Below are 19,542 nucleotides of genomic sequence, written 5' to 3'. Positions count from 1 at the left end.
CATAGTTTTTTTTTAATAGGTTGGTATTGATTGAGTCCAAGGGCTAATACTGCCTTTAATGGGATTGCAGCAGTGTGTGTGTCAGAAATGTTTTACCACTTACCCAAGAGTGTAATTTGTTGTGATGTTTTATGTTATGCTGTATGCTATGTTACTTATGTTCACCATTGGAATAGATAAAGCAGTATCTGACAGGGTAGAAACTCAGCAGTATATAGCAACCTCAACCTTACCTTCCATCTATACTATAAATTATTTCATTATCTTGGAATCTGTCAGTAGCAGCGGACCTCTCTATGGTGAGAGGTAAAGAAAATGGCAAATGATGAAAGCAGTGTGATGCTATTGAAAAGAAATGCCAGCTCTTTTGTACATAATTATGTTATAACATTATATATAGCAATGAGAAGGGACAGAGCTTGAGTTTTGATAGAACTATGCTGGTTTTGTCATTCTGAGAAATGATTGCCCTTCTGAAAATGTCTGTGGTTTGCATAATGCTTTTTTTCTGCTAATGGTTACTATTAATTCATTGTCAAACTAATAGAATGTGAATTTGTTGAGACAGAATCTGATTTTAAGATTTTTGCTACTAAAAGAAATATGTTTTAGGAATCAGGTATGATAGTTGAACTGATACCTCTCTGAGCAAGTATCTTTTCAATATAATAATATCAGATCTAAAAATCTATTGTAGACATTGAATGATACTCCGACAGTTGTACTCTACCTAAGGGGCATCTGGCTGCTTTAGATATTAGGAAGAAAATAAACTGGATTTGATAGTTTAAATTGATCTAAAAGGCAATTTTTATATTTGGTGTTTTTAGAGGGAATGGGATAGCTTCATTGCTGAATAAATGACATTCTTATGTATCTTACTCTTGTTATTAAGATGTGTAAATAGATCAACTATAAGAGATGCATTCACAAGCAAGCAGGCAGACAAGAGCCTTAAGGTTCATCACAGAAGAAAGCGAGGATTACAGAGGTGGTATCCAGCAGGATCTGACCAGTTCTGGAGAACCAGTAGCAGAATTTTTGAGTAGATTGGAGTACCGACATATACCACCTGTGACTGGAGATTTTACAGTATCCTTCCCCTGCCATGCCCCCCAAGCCACGCTCATAGAATCGGTAGTAAAAAAAATTGAATCCCACCACTGGAGGACTACATATGTACAATGTTAATGTTCATGATGATGACGATGATGATAGACAGGTAAACAGACAGGCATAGTTCTCCACTTACAACTATTTGTTTAGTGACTATTAGAAGTTACAAGGGTATTAAAAAAGTGATTTCGTGTGGCAAAAAGTTTGTAAAACCAGGCCTGAGTCACTTAACCACTAACTTGCTTAGCAGTAGAAATTGTGGTCCCAATTGTAAATATCTGTAACTGCTTTCCTCTTATATTTTGCAATAATTAAAAGGAAATACTAAACAATAAAATATATAGGGCTGAAGATAATATCTCACACATTCATGGTGAATGTTCCTCAAATCCTGAGTTCTCAGAATATCCAAAATCTTGTTTTATTGTTCTTATTAAAAAAAATACTGCAAAAGGTTGCACGAATTGTTTCAGTTACTCTTTTTCATTGTTTTTCAGCAGCTGATGTCTCTGTGGGTTTTTGTGCTTTTTTTTTTTTTTTTTTGTAAATCTGCCCTTGGTAGAGAAATTTATTTACTCTCAATTTTACAAGGTTTTTTCTTTTACTTTATTTCAACATAATGAAAAAGCACTGGAAACTTAGTTTATTTTCTTCCATTTGAAATCCTTCTCTGGGATGCTGCATTATGTTCTTAATGAGCCCAATGCTTCCTTCATAATTTTAGAGGTGCAGAGGGCTTCCTAATTAATGTGAACTATTGCAGCCCAGGTTTTTTTCAAGGAGAAGACTAAAAATCATTGTAGTGTAAGCCTGAAATGACAATTCTCTCTAGGAAAATGTTGATTGTATATCTAACTGTGTTTTTCATCTTGGCTCCTGTGTTGAACTTCTAAGAAGACTAGCAGTAGAGCTTCATTGCATTTGTAATTAATGGCCACAGAATTGTGGAAAGGTCTGTTTCAATCTGTGTGTACTAGCACACTGCCCTGACCAAAACCATTCTGGTGACATTTGGTTAATAGGAATGACAGCTTCATTTATTTCATGTATGTCTTGTCTAGTTCATTATAGTAGAAGCTGCAAAAAGAATTGAAATCTCAGCCCACTGAGGACATTTTTTTTTATTTTCTCTTGAATCTCTACATCAATGTCACTGAGCTTGCATTCAATGCAGAGAAATAATGGCACATAATGTAAACAGTAATGGCTGTAGCAATAGCACTTAGATTTATATGCCACTTCATGGTGCATCATTACCCTCTCTAAGTAGTTTACAGAGTCAGCATATACCCCCCAACAATCTGGGTCTTCATTTTACCTACTTGAAAAAGATAGAAGCCTGGGTCAACCTTGAGCTGGTCAGGATGGAATTCCTGGCAGTGAGTTGAATTAGTATGCAATATTGCATTCTAGTCAGTGCGCCACCACAGCTCAAGCTTAGACTAGTGATAAAGTAAAGAATTACTTACATGCTTATTATCATATCTCAAAAAAATTGATGGAATATTTTTTTAAAAAAATGTGGAGATACAACTTGGTAAGCTTCATTGATACCTTAAATGCCTCACACTTCAGCTGTTGTACAGAGTAGGGAAGAATGATTGGGAATAAGCTCTCTTCAGGGATGCCAGGACTTCTGGTTTCACATCGTGGCAGGATCAGATGCAAGGAGTGGACTTCCACAAACCCGTGTTAAATCTTCCTCATTGGAAGTCCCCCAGGAGGCTAAAGTCACCTTGTAGGGGTGACAAATAAAAGAGGGGCACACTGTAGGTCGCAGAGAGTGGAGATTCTCCTGCTGGACCCAGGGATTTCTCCCCAATCCAACAATGAAGAGGAGAGGCAACCGTTATGGCTGCCATGAAGCTGGGGCAGCTGAAGAGACAAAAATGTGCTGGAGTGGTGTAGAAGAATACTTATTGGAACTGCGTGAGGTAATTCTTTTTTTACTCACTACCTAACCCCAATGAAAATAAACCCTGGAAAAGAGACTCTTTGAAATGCTTATCAAAGTGGTGATTAATTACAGAGACAAAAACTACAGACCCCCCCCCCCAAAAAAAGGAACAAAAGGAAGAAAGCAAAATCCTTAAAATACAGAAAGATTGTATTTTTAAATTTTATTGGCAATATTTTGGTTAGGCATTTTAAAATGCTGGAATCACTTTTTTGAATACTATTTGTAAAAAACGGAAATAAAGATTGGTCAGATTTTATGCAATATTGAAATCTTAGCTGAAGGTGCCATCTACTAGTGAATGGAATATATAATAAAGTCCTACAACCTTGGAAAGTGATGATAAGGCAAGAATACAGAAGTGGAATTAAATAACACCTGGAGGTCTGCTGTGTTATTTACTGTGCTATATTTTTACTTTATGGCTATTGGAAGTTTAATTGTGAGATTATGAAAGACATTTAAAGCAAGTGATTTTTAAATACTAGGATCTATGACTGAACTTACAGAATGGACTTAAAGAGACATTTGGAAACCTTCCTGGATCATTTAAATGGAACTAACTAACTAATGGTATGATACAAAGAATTATAACCATTGCATCCCCCTGAGGAGCAATACCAGGACTGAGCAAATGGTTTTTAAGCTGTTTCCTGGAGTAATAGACAATTGAGACTCTGGGGCAGTGGCAAACTACTGACAGGCTATTGAGCAATATTTGGACCTATTATATTTATTTGGACAAAAAGTTGCACCAGGGTGAGATGACTGGATTTCAAAAAGAAATGGTGTTGATGCTTCAAAGTATTTATGATACATTGACAAGAATCACAGGGAGGTAAAAAACTTAATGCAGGACATTCCAGGGAACTCAGAGTAAAGATCAGAAAATGCAGGAAACAGAGGAAATAATAGAAAGAGCAGAAGAAAAAACAAATCAGATAAAATAACAAGAACAAGGAGACAAGGAGAAGTCAATAAAGACTTATGAACCAAATCAGGGACAATATATATTAAGAGATCAAAAAATGGGATTGGACAAAAAGAAAGACATTTTTAAAGAGAAGATAGGGGCTTGGGCAGACTCCCCTGGAATGATGACAGCAAAAGTTAGTAGAGATGGAAGAAATATTTGGGTTAAATAGGAAAGATGTAGACAGAGACAAAAACCCAAGGGAGGAGTTTGGGAGGCAAGCCAAAAAACGAATAAAAATTGAAATACTAATGCAAACAAGAGATGAAGTTTAGAAAGGGAATGTTGTTTAATATGAGATTTTTTTTGAAAGCTAGAAAAGAGGTAGAAATAAGATTAAGGGGGAATATTATTATATAATAAAAGTAATAACTAGATGTAAAAATTAGATGTTGAAAGATGGTATCATTATGAATGTCTAATTAATATTGTGATTATTATTAGAATGGCACACCTAAACACTGAACAACTAAACAGCAAAAGAACATATTCTAATACAAATATGTATAATAACACCATAATTATATAAGTATGATTAATGTAACAAATATTAATATTTAGAGGTAGAAACAAGATTAAGGGGGAATATTATTATAATATTTTATATAACATACCAAATGTAATAGCAAAACGTAAAGATTAGATGTTGAAAGATGGTATTATTATGTATGTTTAAACTATATTGTGATTGTTATTAGAATAGCACATAAAATACTGAAGTAACACACTTAATATAAATATGTATAATAATGCTATAACAACACAAATATAACTAATGTAACAAGTATTATTATTACTATTATCATTTGTACTTAAATAATTGATATCCAGATACTTCACTGTTCAAATAATGATATTGATATATATTTAAAAATAAAATTTAAAAAAGGATGCTTATTAATTTTCTTACAGATGTCATTCTGAAAAACTGCCAAAATAACCTCACAATGCCCAAAAACACAAAGCAGCCTAAATTTATCTCTGTTGAACAAATGGTAGAAGGGCAATTTAATCAAGAAACAAGGTGTATGTACAAGATGAAAGCTTCCACTTCTTTGCTCTTCTTTTGGATGATGAGCTTCTAAATGCACTAAAATAATTAGGAATATACAGAAAATTAACCAGAGATTACTTGACAATGAATCTGCAAGAACTGTACATTGTTGCCAGTTGCTACAAAACTGATATCATTATCCAACAGACTAAATTAGTGCCAACCCTCAACTCAAATTTTAGAGGCAAAAATATTGACATGCAAATGTAAAATGATTAAAACAAATAAAAAAAATCACATATATTTCTGAAAGTTTTATATATAAAAGCATGTATTGGCTTTGTGCCTTGAAAGCATATTTTGATATAGTTACATCTAAGATCCTAACGGGGAAAGTTACATTAAAGGCATACATAAGTTTGAAAAAGTTATATATAAGGGTTTTTCATGTGAGGGAACTGAAATAAACACATACATATAAGGGTTTTTCATGTGAGGAAAACTTTTTTTTTTAAAAAAAGTATTTATTATTAAGCTGCAAGCAACTTAACAATAACTTCTAATTTTTAATCTATTTTTGTCATTTGTATCCCACAGCAACCAGGTTTATCTATAAGACTTTACAATTTTAAAAATTATTAATATTTATTCAGCGTCTAAAGGACTGATATATTATTTTACTAATGCAAAGAGACCTAAATATAGATGTGAATTCAGGGCAACAATGGCTAGCAGGCAGGAAAATATTAAGCAGAAAGAATTAACCACAATTCAGCTAGAAATCGATTCCTGTTGCTCCTAGTTTTCAGAGGGGTAATGAGTGAAAGAACTGGCAAAAATTATGGGGCTGCACATAACAGGCAACACTATAAATGTTGGCAATATAATACAGTTATCATATGGTGACCCCATGTAGTTTTTCATATAGAGCTAAGAACCTGACCAATAAGTTTTCCTGTTCTGTAATGAAAACACAGCAGAGTCTGCCCTATCAATCCTTACTGACGCCTTCAAATCTTTGGTGTTCATAGATTCTGAGTAATTGACCAAATTATAGTGTTACCCAGAAACTACAACATTCATATGGACAGATGAACATCTCAGTTCAGATTTATATGAAATGATAAATATGATATCTTCCAGAAATGAGATTATGTCCAGAGATCATTTCTGGCAGGTAGATAGATAGATGATAGATGGATGGATGGATGGATGGATGGATGGATGGATGGATGGATAGATAGATAGATAGATAGATAGATAGATAGATAGATAGATGATATTTGAGCATAATTGACAGTAAATATTGATATCAGGATTCCTACTTTCCCGAAATCCAACTCAAGTGGAGCACAAAAAGATTCTACCATACAAGCAGCCAATATATATATGAAGCTAAATTAATATGACTTATAAATATCTGACTAAATATATTTCAGATACAAAATCTTTTCCATATTCCGTTTTCCAGTTGGACATCCACCCACCCCTTCAATGAAGAAAAGTAAGTGAAACACAATTATTAAGGACTTCGCTTTGGAGATCTAGCGCACAATTATCTTCACATCCTACCTTTATAATGAAGCTCCAGATCCAAAAAATACAACACCTTGTTGATCAGTAGAAGACACATGCTGGATTGGAAGGTCTTATTTTCAGATGAAATCTAGTTCATAGTTCTGACGATCCCATCTCTTATCCTCAAAAATGTACAGTTCGAGATTAAGGAATAAAAATACCACTAGTGAGCTACTGAAAGGAGGAGAAATAAGATACAATCTGTAAAATTAGTTCCTAACTCTAATACATTCATTCTAAAAGAAAATCAAATCACAAAATCAGGCTGGATACTTAATTTATCTTCTGACTTGTGATAAAACAGCGGTGGAGATTTCTCAGAATATGAGCAAAGGAAGAAGTCATACAAATTCCACATTCTTCTTATTCTGTCTCCCAATTAGTGGCAGAGAATTCCCAAATGTTCTTAAACTGATGGAAGAAAACCTGCAGGGAGTGACAATAGCAAAGAAAGTTGGGGAAAAAAATCCTATAGTTTTAGATTTTTAGTTAATGAACCCAAGAATACTACTGGGGCAACCTATGTGTAAATTAGGCTGGCATATGGTATGTATGCAAAATATGTGTTTGAGTAATAAAATATCTCTCTGGAACAGAAGTAAACATATTTATTATATAGTTCTTTTGTCACTATGCACTATTTATTGAATCTTAATTCTCACTGCAACATGGGATTGAAATAAACCTGTAGAAGGCATAAGATTAAGTATCGGAAAACAGCTTTAAAGAATTCTTGTTTATTCCAAAAATGTCACAACTGACTTTAGAAAAATGTAATCCAATAAATGCTGCTGGCAACCTTTGAACTATTCCCAGTCTAGTTAATGCAGCAATGAGGACCAAACCAGGCTGTGATGCATCCTGCAGTAGATGTATTTTATTTAGTTAGTTAGTTCTTCAGAATCAGTGTTAAATCCCAACACTCAAGGAAGATCTTTAAGCAACATTTTGATTTTGTGCTGTCACCAAACTCTTTCCTCATTTGGACATTCTTTTGTTTTCTCCCTCTGCTTTTAAAACTCATGAGTAACCCTTCTGCAACTCTCATTGCTATGCTAGTTTCTTCCTTCCCCTTCCCATTACCCCAAATATCTTCATCTTCAGACACCCACCTCAAAATTTAAACCGGCAGGCAATTTATTTATTTATTTATTTTATTTATTTATTTGATTTGCCAATTGTTTACAAGATAATAAGTATAAGTGTATACATAGTTGTGAATACATGAAATGGGTACATATAAGAAAAATAAAAGAATAAGAGAAACAATAGGACAGGGACGGTAGGCACGATGGTGCGCTTATGCACGCCCCCTACAGACCTCTTAGGAAAGGGGTGAGGTCAATAGTAGACATATAGTAATATAATATATAGTAATATAATATATAGTAATAGTAGACATAATAGTAGACAATAGTTATCTTTCATAAATAATTCTGAAACCTAGTCACCACACTGCCTGCCTATGAAAAAAAAATATCTCATTTTAAACAAATTATCATTTCCCTTATACATTTTGAACATAGTAAGCATTTCCCGGGCAATTTTTTGCTGAGAAAAAGACATTGGATTTTAATCAAGACAGAAGACAAGCAATTGAGAGAAATTAGCCCAGATTTTCTTTCAGATTCTAGACAAAAATTCAAAGTAATCTAAGAACATAAAAAATATAAATGGCCTTTTAATGAGAAATGCCCTTTTTTTGGTGTAAGAAGCTCAGTCTTGAAACAAATTATTGCTAAAGATGACAAGCAGTTAGAAATAGCTTGCAGCAATTCAGGGATAAAGTCTAATTTAAAGTGAATAATTAAGGGATCATTTTAAGCTCTATTTTCAAATGTCAAAAAAGCCTATATAGTAGGGAAATAACAAGAATGAGATTTTTTGATATTTCAAAATGCAGATCTGGAGCCTTTTTTTATATAACTTTTATGTTTTGAGAGTGTGTTAATTGTCTAAATAAAAGCTGGTTTTTGTGTTCTAACATAGCTATCATTCTAGCCTGTGGTTTAAGAATAATTACTTGATAGATCTTCACCTCAATTCATTGAATGTTAAATTATCTTAAAAAGATGACTATTTTGTTTGGAGTACTCAGTAAACTTTGTAGACTTCAGTTCAGCATTCAATACCATAATTCCAGACATTCTTCTAACTAAATTAAACTAGCTAGTGGTACCTGAACAAACTTGTAAGTGGATCATAAGCTTCCTAACAGACAGGAAACAGCAGGTGAAGCTAGGTAGAATCACATCTGATACCTGTACAATTGGCACAGCCTCCTCCCAAGGCTGCGTGTTTTCTCCACTTTTCTTCTCCCTATATTCCAATGACTGCAACTCAAACAATCCATCTGTTAAAATACTGGTTTGCAGATGACACAACAGTGATTGGTCTCATTCAAGACAATGACGAATCCGCATACAGACAGGAGGTTGTACAACTTGCCTTGTGGTGTAACCGGAACAATCTGGAACTGAACACACTCAAAACCATAGAAATGGTGGTAGACTTTAGAAGAAGCCCTCCCATACTACCATCTCTTACAATACTAGACAACACAGTATCAACAGTAAAGACCTTCAAATTTCTAGGTTCTATTATATCACATGACCTGAAATTGACACCTAACATCAAAAACGTCATCAAAAAAAACACAACAAAGAATGTTCTTTCTGCACCAACTCAGAAAGTTCAAACTGCCCAAGGAGCTGCTGATACAGTTCTACAGAGGAATTACTGAGTCTGTCATTTGCACCAGTACCAAACCACTGCAACCCAACAGGACAGACATAGATTTCAGAGGATAATTAGGACTGCAGGAAAAAAAAATTACTACCAACCTCCTTTCCATTGAGGACCTGTATACTGCATGAGTCAAAAAGAGGGCTGTGAAAATATTTACAGACCCCTCACATCCCAGATATAAAATGTTTCAACTCCTTCCCTCAAAACGATGCTATAGAACACCGCACACCAGAACAATGAGACATAAGAACAGTTTTTTCCCCAAATGCTATTACTCTGCTAAACAAATAATTTCTTCAACACTGTCCAACTATTTACAAAGTCTGCACTACTATTACTATTAACCTTCTCATCACTCCTTATCACCCATCCCCTCCCACTTATGACTGACTGTATGACTGTAGCTTTGTTGCTTGTATCCTTGTGATCTATATTGACTGTTTCCTAGTATGATTTGATTGCTTATTGTACCCTATGATTATTATTAAGTGTTGTACCTGATGATTCTTGACTCTTGATGAATGTATCTTTTCTTTTATGTACACTGAGAGCATTTGCACCAAGACAAATTCCTTGTGTGTCCAATCACACTTGGCCAATAAAGAATTCTATTCTATTCTTATTATTCTAAACTGGTAAACACAAGAGCTAGTCAAGTAATCAAGCTGTATGCTTATGTTTGCCCCACAAGGGCCACAAAATAATGGTTAGTAGCAAAAGAATAGCACTTAGACTTATATTTATATTTATTTATTCATTTATATAATTTATTGGTAACTCATCTTACCATAGGGTAACTCTGGGCAGTTAAACATATATAACAAATAACATAAAAACTAAAACATAAAGCCAGGCTGACTGGCAAAGCCATGCCTTTAGGCCCTTACAAAAAGATAGGAGGGTTGGGGTCAACCTCACATGGTGGGGGCAAGTTTTTCCAAAGGGCAGGAGCAACACCAGAGAAGGCCCTCCTCTTGGACTCCACCAGCCAGAATAATCAAACTGACTAAACCCACAGCAGGCCTCCTCTGCTGGCACAATTGGTATGGGACAATCCCAGTGGGGTGAGATGGTCCCTCAAGTAAGCTGAACCATGAAGGGCTTTCAAGGTGATCACCAACATCTTGAATTGCACCGGGAAGCAGACTGGTAACCACTGCAGCTTGCGAAGCACTGGTGTTACAGGGGGGCATTCTTGGGGGGCCCAAAACTACCCATGCTGCTGCACTCTGATAAAGGTAGCCCCATGTAGAGCTCATTATAGTAGCCCAGTCATGAGATGACTAGGAACTAAATGACTGAGCTTTCCATAATGCTTTATAGCACCCGTTGGTAGTTTACATTGTCAACATATTTCCTCCAACAATCTGGGTCTTCATTTTACTGACCTCAGAAGGATAGAAGGGCTGAGTCAAGCTTGAGCTGGTCAGGATTAAACTCCTGGCTATGGGCAGAGTTAGGCTGCAATACTGCATTCTAACCACTGAGCCACCACAGCTACTTAGTGGGCCACCAGACAATGTCTTCTTCATGCTCTTATCTGAACAAACTTACCAGTTTGATTTTTTAAAAAAATGTTGATTGCAAGTTGGCATGATGATTCCAGACCCTTGTGTGAAATTGGAAAGTCATTTCTTTTAATGCATTCCATCTGTTTGTTTTTTAAAAAGGAGTAATCATATTTAGAGAGCCTGAGGCTTCTATGCAAAGTAGTGACTCTTTGATCTAAGCCCAACATGCAGAGGAAATTATGACAAAGAGGAAAGTGGAAGACTGCAGCAAGAAGAAAATTGAAAGAGTGGCAGGAGGGATTTATAAGCATCAGGCTGAGTAGGAAAGAGAAGTTTGGGCTGCTGTATCAAGGATGAAAAAAGGCAAAGGTTTCCTCTGTCCAGTTATGTCCAACTCTAGGGGGAGGTGCTTATGTCCATTTCTTAGCTGAGAGAGCCAGCATTGTCTGAAGATGCTTCTGTGGTCATGTGGTCAGCATGACTATAAAACAAGGTACAGCAATGCTGTTACTTTCCCACTGAAGAGGTGCCTATTTATCTACTTGCATTTGCATCAGTGGTGGTATTCTACCGGTTCGGCCCAGTTCTGCCAAGCCGGTAGCAGTGATGAGCAGCAGAGACCGAACCTGTTCTCTGTGCTGCTCTGCTGTTGGGCCCGCCCACCCGCGCTCCTATACTCACCTTTATCCTCTGAATTTGAAGAGCAGCTGCTTTATGTGGCACAGAAGAGTGCCGCGCAGCAGCTGCTGAAGCAACCGGGATTGTGCAGGCTTGCACATGGTGAGTTAGAATGCCTCTGCACCTGCACAAATGCCTCTGTGCCTGCACAAAGTGCGCATTTGGCATGCGTGCACACACAAAGTGTGTGCACGTGTGCAAAGCATGCCCACCAAGCCACACCCACTGAACTGGTGGTAAAAATATTTGAATCCCACCACTGCAAATCACTACATGATTTGCATGTAGCTGAGAAAGGCAATGGGAGCTCACTCCACCATATGGTGCTTGAGTCTCAAACTCTCAACCTTCTGGTTGACAACCCAGCATCTTAAGGATGCCAAAAGTAATTCACAGTACTTCAATGTTTTCCAACCTACACCATTTTAAGATACCGACTTAAAGCAAGGAAAGTTTACCCCTTTTCCTCCCTCACCTGATTAGGGAATTAAAGTTGCTGCTTTGAAATGAAACTCAGATTTCAGAAATTATGGTAAAGTAAGGAAGCTAATCTTTTCCAATAAAAGTATGGTGTCATATTTTACCGGAGTTTGTTTGTTTAGTTATATCTAATGAAATAGTTTTATTTTATGAAATTCTAAAGTTCTATCAATGGGAAATATTTCATGACCAGCTGCATTTTAGACAAAAAAAAAAACAAGGTGGAAATGGGATCCTAATAGTGAAGATCAAGAATACTCATTTTATTTAGCTGGTAATTCATCAAAAATGCTATCTTCTGAAAGGATGATTTGATTCTTTCTTGTCCATTTCATCCTCATTTTTTTCCTGGTGTAATATTCCATGATTTCCAGAAAACTACTTCAAAGCTATTTTAAATATATTGATTTTCTTTTTTTTTCCATTGTTCAACTCCATTTCTGAGGAAAAGTCACCTCATGCATATTTTTTCATATCTTCATTTTTACTCGTTTTGCCTAATATACTTTTAAAAGTAACCTTTTCAATAACACATTTTTATCTACAATTATGCACATGTTTCAGCTGGGAAGGATATTATAAATGCTAAAGGATAAGTCATTTCAGTAGCACGCATTACATCGGATTTAAAATTATTTATCCCACATTCTTACTTGGAGTTTCAGCTTATGCTGGATTTTATATATAAAATATTTATGGGAAATATATAGTTAAATTTAAAAAAATATTTCCACTTTAACAGATAAATTAAAGTTTTCCAGTTGTCGCTGCTTAAGAAAATATGTTTAATTCTGCTAAGCACAATATTCCTGAAGGTAATTTTCAGTAAATTAATGTGAAGCTACCCAAGAACTACAACTGCTAAGTCTATGAGATTCCTTCCTTCTAAAGCTATATAAGTTTGCATTTCTGAAATATCCTTCTTTTTAATGCAAATAGGAATGTGTGAACAATTTAAGAAACAGCATGATCTTTCTTTTCACTTTGCTGAATTCCTTACTTTGCATTTTTATTGTAGAATATGAATATAAATTCAAAAGCCTGGATGCTCACATGATATTCAAGGACTCTCTTTTCCCACATATTTGATATTCAAGAATGGCATAATTTAGAATTTGTTTTCTTTAGACCTTTTGGGTTTTTCTTTGGTACATGTTATTAGCAACTGGTGTATCGCCTAAACACATCAAAACGTTCAAATAGAAAAAATGTACATGTACTTATACTTTCAATTTATGTTCCCAATAAGAACAGGTGGCATTTCCATATCTACCTTGCCTGAAGTGAAATACATTCTTGTGTCCATTTTCTTCAGAGATGCCTGTTGTCTTTATTTCAAATAATATCTGGCATTTTGCTACCCCACAAGTTAAATTTATCACTCTTCCTTAAAACAAGGATATATAAAGCAATAATGTTTAGACTGCATTCCTATGCTTCCCTATTTATTTGCCCTTATTTGTTTTTGTTCTTTGTTTTTGTTTTGTTTTGTTCTCCATATCTTCTCCAGGAATAATGCATTACCATTGTCAAGGCATAGATTTTCAGAGACTAAAATCACATTATTATTTTTAGGGAAAGGTAAAATGCATACATATGATTATGAACTTGGCCTTATAGGCAAGAGTCAAAGGTTCATTTACTGTAAATTTTAATCAAGCCAACATTATTTGACCTCATAAATGTGCACTTACGCATATTTTAAATGTGCATTTCAAATGCATATTTTCATATCAATAAAGAAATATATTTAAATGATTTTAAAATTTATTAGCTGCAAGATAATAAGGATCTCAAGAAACTTTATAAAGCATGGAAAGAATTCTACCACGATATAAATGTATTCAACTTTCTTTGATGTCCAAGTATTTCTTAAAGACTAGAATGTTGTCAATTCTTATAATTCTATTTGAAGCACCTTTCCAAAGATCAAGGAAAGAACCAATCTCAGGATGTTTCCAGATGGGTCAGCAGTACATACATAAATCCCACACACACACACACACACACACACATACACATAATATAAAATAGCCAATCAATATGCAAGTAGGGTAAGATGGACTTTAGAACAAATTAAAAATATACATATACATATAATAAAAAGGCCAATCAATGTGCAAATAGGATAAGATAGACTTAAGAATGAATTGAAACCAGCCTGAAACAGATTGACTCACCATCGTTCTCAGCCAATAGAGTGGATATACAAAATATGTGTGGAATGACTCCATGCCAGCAGTAGGACAGGAGTTTCCACTTAAACTTATTTCCTTTCTAATGTTCTCGTTCATCCAGTTGCTTGTTACAAGGTAGATCCAGTTGGATCTGTTTTTCCCATTCTGCTTTGGTGCTCTGCAAGCAACTGCCATTTTGTTGAATTCAAGGGAATTTTATTTTACTTGTTGCAATAATTTGTTTTAGGACTTATTTACCTTTCTGAACTTTTGTTTTAATTATGTTTGCCAACCACAGTAAAGGTACTCATGAAATTAATAACAATAATAAATATGGCAATGATCATCACTGCTGTCTCATATCCAAACAGGTAAAGAAGATGAATACATATATATATATGGTATTCAGCTTTGTTCGGGTATTTTCCCATGTCATTATAGTTGTGCTTTTAAAGTTGTAGCAACGTTTTGGCAGAATCTCATCTGCCATCATCAGGCTTCTGTATTGTGTTCGTCTGTGAGTCAGACTTTCACAGCCGTTTCAGTTTTAAATTTGGGGCTAGCCTATGCTGTGCCAGAATGGTTTTTTACTTCATCCTGATTGGTGGGGAGTCTTGGTCTGTGTTTATTGGTCTTGGAGTTTGCTGGGTTCTGCTTGATTGGTGTTTCTAATATCTTCTGTCTGTTTTGTAGCTTTTTTTGTCTTGATTGGCTGGCAACATTGTGTTTCCTGTATTGGAGGCTTTTAGTGTAGCTTGGCTCTGAGTAAACGGATGGCTATCATTTATTAGAAAGCTAAGTTTCATCTGGGTGCCTGGTTGGGGTGTGTTTGAGCTGGAGGTATCAGGGGGAGTCTGTTTGTGCCCAGGTGTTTGCCTGGCTTGTGGTGTGGAGATTTTTTTGTTTGTGAGTGCAGGCTTCCAAATAATTGACAGTCTGGTGGACTCATCTCTTCTATTCATGCTTTCAGGTCTTTTTTCAATCTCTATGGCTTCTCTGATAATTCTGTAGCTGGGGTTTTCTATAGTGGCTAGGGTTTTGGTGCCATTGAAGTCGATGTTATGACCTGTGGCTTCCATGTGTTGGACTAGTGAGGAAGTGTGTTCCAGCTTTTTTACTACATTTTCATGTTCATCCAGGCAGGTACTTATTCTTCTATTGGTCTGTCCAATGTATGAGGCCAGGCATGATGCACAGGGGACTTCATATATGCCTTGGTTTTCCAGGTCAATTTTATCTTTGGGGTTTCTTAGGATATATACAGTATCAGAAAGAAAAGTTAAGATTGTAGCACAAGAATTTCAGTGGGGGGCTTTCTTTTCAAATTAAACTTATTTTTGGTGGAAATATCTTCTTTTGTTTTCTGCTGAGGCTAGAAATGGGGATGGAGCTTGGTGTTTTTGTGAATCTCATAAATTTGACAGTTGCCACCTTATCTGAGTGAGAGAAAAAAATGTCTCACAACAAAATCTCCATGCTGTATGGGATTGTAAACACAACTATATTTTTTATTCATGATAATTCAAGCTTCTTAGCTTGGTATGCATCAGGAGTGAGAATATAGGGAGGATGGGTAGGAGATTGAGCAATTCTATACAGTCTTGTCCCCATTTCTGCTTTGAGTGTTCATGGACTAAATAATGATCTATTCTACAGTTTGCTTCAAAAACCAATGTCATCTTGAATTGTACAAATATTGTGCTTTTAACATATTGTAAACATGATACAGAATGAAATGTCAGGATGAATTTATTTAGTTCCACTATCAACATTCCATTGTTGGCTTCATTGCCCTCCATATGTTGAGGATAAGTTTCTGCAGTAGAAAACATTTGTTTCTATGTAGACTCCATTTAAAAAAAAAATCAATGTTTCCAGTGGTTACGAAAGGAATAAAAATGCAGAGAAAAATTTTTCACTAATCATTTTATACCAAGTTGTGAAAGGTAGAGAGCGCAATACAATATGTCAGGGATCCATGCTAATATGTTCATCTTTGTTTTTCTTCATGCATACACATTGTACCCTAAAGCAGAACATTCGAATCCTGGGCATCTGTGAGGGGTAAATGGGAAAATGCTGAGATGCTATATTAACTGTATCATTTGCATAATGATATCATAACATTTTGATATTCTATGGTGGGTAACAGATGTCTGTGATTTGAATATAACTATTATAATTCTGTTCTGTGCAACAGAATTTTAAAAGCCTAATCTAGAGATCATCACCATATAAATGATAGTATCCAATTCCTTATAATGAGTTATAGACCAGCTTAGAAAATATACCTGTGTAATGCTGAGTTCATATTTTAAGCAGGACTGCACAGCTTTTTGGGATGGGTGGGAAGATTGAAGACTGTACTTGACCTTTCCATCGCATGCTAGGATCTGCATTCCAACAAATTACTGACTCAAAGACAAGAATGGGCAGGGAACAATCGAAGCATCATTTAATTTAATTTGAATAGAGTCAGCATGATTGCTTTCCATCTATTTAATAATATTCATCTGTGACTGTTTGAGGACTAAATTCAATACTGTGGTAACTCACATGGCTCTTAATAATGGGATATGCCTTGTACTTTAAAGTATGAACATTACAATTGGTTACCTTTTTTGTGGGGTGGCTCTTTAGTCTAAATGTAGCTTGCACAATTTAGATAATATTTATATCATAGATAGATAGATGATAGATAGATGGATAGATAGATGAATAGATAGATAGATGATAGATAGATAGATAGATAGATAGATAGATAGATAGATAGATAGATAGATAGATAGACAGACAGACATCATCTTTTATGATATGTTGTCAGACACCAATAACCAGAATCAGGCCTGCCCCAATTGAGATATTTGGGGCGGGGGAGAAGACTCTTGACTCTTTTTGATTGAAGTAATAAGTACTTTTAGTAACATTGAGTGGTTGCAGTGAAAGAAAGGCTAGATCTGAAAAAAGTGTAACCTGTACAAAGGTTATACTTTTTCTCTTTTCCCTGGCCCTCCCTCCTTGACCAGTCCATCAGTAGCACATCATTAGATACCTTGGGAATGACTTGAATGTTTGGCACCACTTGATGCAGTTTGGCATTCTGTTCCCAGGCCAGGTATCTTTGGAGCTGGTTTATTCTAGTCTTAGCACCTCTGATTTCTGTCAAGCCTATCTCCCCACTCCCAGTGTTTGTCTTTCCTATGCCCACTACTCTACATTCCTTTCCCCCCTCCACCCCTAGCATTATATGTAGGATGCCAGCAAAATATCAAGTGAATATGGCAGATCTGAGAACCAGATCCACATGTGATGGGTTCACCCATCATCACTAACGTATACATGAAACACTTTGAAACCAACGCTCTAGACAAATCCAAACACAAACCCAAACTCTGGCTCAGATATGTAGATGACACTTTCATAATTTGGCCACACGGGAAAGAAAAACTGGACAACTTCCTCACACATCTTAACAACCTACACCCCAAAATACAATTCACCATGGAAACAGAAACCAACAACCAACTTCCCTTCCTGGACATCCTAATTTACAAAAAACCCAATGGCTCCCTAGAACACACCATCTACTGGAAAAAAACACACACCAACCGCTACCTAAATGCACAATCCCATCACCACCCTGCACAGATCAACTCCGTAGCCAAGACCTTCATCTCCAGAACCAAACGCCTAGCTGACAAAGACCACCTGAGAAAAGAACTACACACCCTCACTAATGTATTAATTTCCAACGGATTCCAAAGAAACACTATCATCAATCTAATCCGAAAAGAGATACCCCCAAAAAACCAAGACACAGAACAAGACAACAGTATCGCACTCCTCCCATATATCAAAGGCACCACAGACAAAATCAGCAAAATTCTCCACAAACACAATATCAGGACAGCCTTTGGCACTGACCAAAAAATAGCCAACATCCTAAGAAACCCCAAAGACAAGATCCAGCTAGAAAACCAAGGAGTTTATGAAATACCATGCAACAATTGCCCAGCCACATACATTCGACAAACCAACAGGAGAATAAATGCAGGCATTGCAGAACACAAAAACGCAGTCAGAAGAGAAGAAAATACTTCCTCCCTCTTCCAGCACCTTAAAGCCACAGGACATGAAATTAATTTCGAAGGAACCAAATTAATATCCAACACTGAACACTCCAGCAAGAGAATAATCAGGAAGCCATCGAGATAGAGAAACACCCTCATAACATGAATAGACGGGACGATACCTCCCGCCTACCAGACATCTGGAAGCTAGCCCTCACCAACAAACGAGTCCCAGCCACGAAAACCAACACCAGACCCAAAACTACACGGGACACCACCGGCAATCCCCCTCATCAAACCCAGGCCCAAGCCCATCCTATAAACGAAGGACAACCACCATCCAGAAAACAGACCACGGCTGCTTCGCCAGCTGTTGCACCCCCCAACCCCAAAACCAAACAAGCTGACACATGCCAAGAACACAGACCCAGACCCCAAACTCTAAGCCAGACTAAAACCCAGAATGCTACATCATAGCCACCTGCTCAGGATATCACATCAGAAAACCCAGGAAATTACACCACAAGAACTCAAGAAGTTGCAACACAGCAAATGACCCAGGCTATCACAGCACAAGACCAAGGATACCACAGCAATAAAACTCACAAGGTCATCACACAACCCATTACCCAAGCCGTTACAACACAGGAGGCTAATGGAAAAGAGATCAAAACACAAACGACCCAGGAGATTACAACGCAGGACCCAGGATACCACAACAAAAGAACTCGCAAGCCCATCACACAACCCATTCCCCAAGCCGTTAAAACACGAGAGGCTAATGGAAAAAAGATCACTAGAAAACAAACGACCCAGGAGATTACAGCACAAGATCCAGGATATCTCCACAACAAAACTCACAAGGCCATCACACAGCCCATTATACCAACATCAACTCCATCAACCAATCAAGAGGCAGCAGTGCAGCCAACCAGCCCAGCACACTAACCCCCACCACCAGTATTTATAGAGAGACGGCAGCTCTGATCACACACTGCTTGCACTGGCACGAAACCAAAAGCACCAGCCTGAGGATGGCGAGTGGGACCTCACCGAAACGTCGTCAAGATACTCGTAATCTTACACAGAAAAAGACCCAAACACACCTAGACCTACATACCTGTACCTATGAAAATCTACGAAAACAAATACATATACATATACATATACATATACATATACATATACATATACATATACATATACATATACATATACATATACATATACATATATATATATTTGTTTTCTTAAGTTTTC

This window comes from Notechis scutatus, chromosome 1 (genome assembly GCF_049901735.1).
Source record: "Notechis scutatus isolate UNSWTSFEM ecotype Mainland chromosome 1, rNotScu1.2, whole genome shotgun sequence".
Classification (NCBI taxonomy): domain Eukaryota; kingdom Metazoa; phylum Chordata; class Lepidosauria; order Squamata; family Elapidae; genus Notechis; species Notechis scutatus.
The sequence above is the reverse complement of the archived record's forward strand: the minus strand, read 5'-3'. Positions refer to the sequence as shown.